Source organism: Schistocerca americana, unplaced genomic scaffold, assembly GCF_021461395.2.
Source record: "Schistocerca americana isolate TAMUIC-IGC-003095 unplaced genomic scaffold, iqSchAmer2.1 HiC_scaffold_1192, whole genome shotgun sequence".
Taxonomy (NCBI): Eukaryota; Metazoa; Arthropoda; class Insecta; order Orthoptera; family Acrididae; genus Schistocerca; species Schistocerca americana.
Genome location: NW_025725256.1, coordinates 20001 through 25000, shown reverse-complemented (window position 1 = coordinate 25000; position 5000 = coordinate 20001). Strand labels below are relative to the sequence as shown.

Sequence of the window (5000 nt, the reverse complement as noted above, 5' to 3'; positions counted from 1 at the left end):
TTGTGCCTTAACCTAACCCATATTGTGCCTTAACCTAACCCATATTGTGCCTTAACCTAACCCATATTGTGCCTTAACCTAACCCATATTGTGCCTTAACCTAACCCATATTGTGCCTTAACCTAACCCATATTGTGCCTTAACCTAACCCATATTGTGCCTTAACCTAACCCATATTGTGCCTTAACCTAACCCATATTGTGCCTTAACCTAACCCATATTGTGCCTTAACCTAACCCGTATTGTGCCTTAACCTAACCCGTATTGTGCCTTAACCTAACCCGTATTGTACCTTAACCTAACCCGTATTGTGCCTTAACCTAACCCGTATTGTGCCTTAACCTAACCCGTATTGTGCCTTAACCTAACCCGTATTGTGCCTTAACCTAACCCGTATTGTGCCTTAACCTAACCCGTATTGTGCCTTAACCTAACCCGTATTGTGCCTTAACCTAACCCGTATTGTGCCTTAACCTAACCCGTATTGTGCCTTAACCTAACCCGTATTGTGCCTTAACCTAACCCGTATTGTGCCTTAACCTAACCCGTATTGTGCCTTAACCTAACCCGTATTGTGCCTTAACCTAACCCACGTTGTGCCTTAACCTAACCCACGTTGTGCCTTAACCTAACCCACGTTGTGCCTTAACCTAACCCACGTTGTGCCTTAACCTAACCCACGTTGTGCCTTAACCTAACCCACGTTGTGCCTTAACCTAACCCACGTTGTGCCTTAACCTAACCCACGTTGTGCCCTTAACCTAACCCACGTTGTGCCTTAACCTAACCCACATTGTGCCTTAACCTAACCCATATTGTGCCTTAACCTAACCCATATTGTGCCTTAACCTAACCCATATTGTGCCTTAACCTAACCCATATTGTGCCTTAACCTAACCCATATTGTGCCTTAACCTAACCCATATTGTGCCTTAACCTAACCCATATTGTGCCTTAACCTAACCCATATTGTGCCTTAACCTAACCCATATTGTGCCTTAACCTAACCCATATTGTGCCTTAACCTAACCCATATTGTGCCTTAACCTAACCCATATTGTGCCTTAACCTAACCCATATTGTGCCTTAACCTAACCCATATTGTGCCTTAACCTAACCCATATTGTGCCTTAACCTAACCCATATTGTGCCTTAACCTAACCCATATTGTGCCTTAACCTAACCCATATTGTGCCTTAACCTAACCCATATTGTGCCTTAACCTAACCCATATTGTGCCTTAACCTAACCCATATGTGCCTTAACCTAACCCATATTGTGCCTTAACCTAACCCATATTGTGCCTTAACCTAACCCATATTGTGCCTTAACCTAACCCATATTGTGCCTTAACCTAACCCATATTGTGCCTTAACCTAACCCATATTGTGCCTTAACCTAACCCATATTGTGCCTTAACCTAACCCATATTGTGCCTTAACCTAACCCATATTGTGCCTTAACCTAACCCATATTGTGCCTTAACCTAACCTATATTGCGCCTTAACCTAACCCATGTTGCGCCTTAACCTAACCTATGTTGCGCCTTAACCTAACCTATGTTGCGCCTTAACCTAACCTACGTTGCGCCTTAACCTAACCTATATTGCGCCTTAACCTAACCTATATTGCGCCTTAACCTAACCTATATTGCGCCTTAACCTAACCTATATTGCGCCTTAACCTAACCTATATTGCGCCTTAACCTAACCTACGTTGCGCCTTAACCTAACCCACGTTGCGCCTTAACCCAACCCACGTTGCGCCTTAACCCAACCCACGTTGCGCCTTAACCCAACCCACGTTGGGCCTTAACCCAACCCACGTTGCGCCTTAACCCAACCCACGTTGGGCCTTAACCCAACACACGTTGGGCCTTAACCCAACACACGTTGGGCCTTAACCCAACACACGTTGGGCCTTAACCCAACACACGTTGGGCCTTAACCCAACACACGTTGGGCCTTAACCCAACACACGTTGGGCCTTAACCCAACACACGTTGGGCCTTAACCCAACACACGTTGGGCCTTAACCCAACACACGTTGGGCCTTAACCCAACACACGTTGGGCCTTAACCCAACACACGTTGGGCCTTAACCCAACACACGTTGGGCCTTAACCCAACACACGTTGGGCCTTAACCCAACACACGTTGGGCCTTAACCCAACACACGTTGGGCCTTAACCCAACACACGTTGGGCCTTAACCCGCTCTGTAATTGTCATACGACGCGTTAAATTAGTGTAGTGTTGCCTAACTGCAACCCCCGCAATATAGTTTGCTACTCGCACTGCCTGGTCCCCAGTGTATCGCTTCATGTTAAACACCTTGCAGCGATACACTGTAATGTGGATGGCAGCAGGACGTACATGCTCAATGCCCTTCGCAGTTGTTCATTGGCATTCGCATGGCGAAGCACTTAGCCTACGCTGTGGTACGGCCTGTGTCAACTGTCCGCTGATGTTGTACGTCCAAATCACACACTGTACTGCACATTGGTCCTCATGTACTGAATGATACATCGTGGTACATGTGACCGTACAACGACTGCGCCAACAACGGCGAACCATGCGGTCCAACTGTTGTGCACTCAGCTATGTGTCGTCTCCCTATAAGAGCCGGATTGCAGTGTGGTATGCCCTGGATGGCGATCAGCATGAGCCGTCTGTTGATGTAGTGGCGCGTGTTGTCAGACGTAGTCGTCTCTTCTCACACACCGTGACAGCATGGTGCACTGCGTTCCACATCTGCGACATGCGACAGAGGCCGGTTGACAGTCGTTCGCGCAATGGACATCGCATACGTACGGGGGCCACCTTCCACGTGTTCGCGAAGCGTGCACATGTTGTTGCGTGTATGTGGGCAGACATAGTGTGTCGTGACACCTGACACAGGCATGCAACAATCGTTGAATTTGCAAATGGCGATGGACGTCTACGTTTGCTGGTGACGTTACGCAAATGAACAACTGGTAAACCGTTGTGGTGCGGTTGTTCTCGCTAGAGGTGAATCAGTGATGGCGACGATCGGTTGAGCTACCAACCGGTTGTTTCAGCGATACCCACCATGCCCACGAACGTGAATGGCATGTGGGTGTGAAGCGATACGCGGCGGTGGCTGGGTGGGACCGTCCCCGGCCGGTGAGGGGGGGCCTCCCGGCGTGCTGGCCGCGCGGTGCGTGGGCGCACGCGCTACAGCCGGCTGGTGGGGGGCGGCCAGTGGCAGGCGCGCCGGCCGACGGAGGCGGCAGGCGGCGCAGCTGCGCGCCGGCGCACCCTGCACGCGGCGCCGTGCGGCCAAAGTAGGTCCTCGCGGGCCCGGTGCGAAGCGCGGTGGACATCTGCAGTGTGCTGGTCCGATTGAGGACTGTGTGCGCTGAGGATGCGCCGCCGCCCGGCGCTCGGCGCCGCGACGCCGTCTGCTGCTCGGTCGCCTCTGCGGTTCTCGCAGGTGGTTTGTATCGCAGCTGTGCGGACGTGTTGGCGCGTGCGCTGTGCTGGGAGAGTTCGCTTCGGCACCCAAGTGGGGCTTTTGTCCTTCTGTGGCGCTGGCGTTGGAGCTGCCGGCCACCGTAGGTGGCGCGTGTTGTCTCCCGCCGGCAATGCCACGACAGCACGCTCCCGGGCCTCTGTCGGCAGCGGCAAGCTCAGTTGGGAGCACGGGTGGTCGCACCTAAAGCGTCTACTCGCCAAACTCCGGGCGATTGCGCCTCTCTCGAACCCGACCAAGTACTTAGGACGGCGCTGCGCGCCGCCGGGACCTGAGAGGGTTTCGAGGTGTATCGTGCAGGGGAGCTCAGCCTCCTCCTGTTTGCAGAATAATTGAGCGGACGCTTGCGTGTTCGCGCGGGCCCCCGGGACACACTCCCGGGCGGCCGGCTGCTCAGCTCTAGTTGACGCAGCTCCCTGGTTGATCCTGCCAGTAGTCATATGCTTGTCTCAAAGATTAAGCCATGCATGTCTCAGTACAAGCCGCATTAAGGTGAAACCGCGAATGGCTCATTAAATCAGTTATGGTTCCTTAGATCGTACCCACGTTACTTGGATAACTGTGGTAATTCTAGAGCTAATACATGCAAACAGAGTCCCGACCAGAGATGGAAGGGACGCTTTTATTAGATCAAAACCAATCGGTCGGCTCGTCCGGTCCGTTTGCCTTGGTGACTCTGAATAACTTTGGGCTGATCGCACGGTCCTCGTACCGGCGACGCATCTTTCAAATGTCTGCCTTATCAACTGTCGATGGTAGGTTCTGCGCCTACCATGGTTGTAACGGGTAACGGGGAATCAGGGTTCGATTCCGGAGAGGGAGCCTGAGAAACGGCTACCACATCCAAGGAAGGCAGCAGGCGCGCAAATTACCCACTCCCGGCACGGGGAGGTAGTGACGAAAAATAACGATACGGGACTCATCCGAGGCCCCGTAATCGGAATGAGTACACTTTAAATCCTTTAACGAGTATCTATTGGAGGGCAAGTCTGGTGCCAGCAGCCGCGGTAATTCCAGCTCCAATAGCGTATATTAAAGTTGTTGCGGTTAAAAAGCTCGTAGTTGGATTTGTGTCCCACGCTGTTGGTTCACCGCCCGTCGGTGTTTAACTGGCATGTATCGTGGGACGTCCTGCCGGTGGGGCGAGCTGAAGGCGTGCGACGCGCCTCGTGCGTGCTCGTGCGTCCCGAGGCGGACCCCGTTGCAATCCTACCAGGGTGCTCTTGAGTGAGTGTCTCGGTGGGCCGGCACGTTTACTTTGAACAAATTAGAGTGCTTAAAGCAGGCAAGCCCGCCTGAATACTGTGTGCATGGAATAATGGAATAGGACCTCGGTTCTATTTTGTTGGTTTTCGGAACCCGAGGTAATGATTAATAGGGACAGGCGGGGGCATTCGTATTGCGACGTTAGAGGTGAAATTCTTGGATCGTCGCAAGACGAACAGAAGCGAAAGCATTTGCCAAGTATGTTTTCATTAATCAAGAACGAAAGTTAGAGGTTCGAAG

The 5000-nt window shown here is 52.1% G+C and overlaps 1 non-coding gene across 1 annotated transcript in view; it reads left to right on the top strand.

Moving 5' to 3' along the window:
* Positions 1 to 3907: 3907 nt before the first annotated feature.
* LOC124563347 overlaps positions 3908 to 5000 on the top strand; it is a 1887-nt gene continuing 794 nt past the window's right edge. Inside the window, exon 1 of the ribosomal RNA XR_006970109.1 lies at positions 3908 to 5000. This exon is cut by the window's right edge and continues 794 nt beyond it. This is a non-coding gene — a ribosomal RNA (small subunit ribosomal RNA).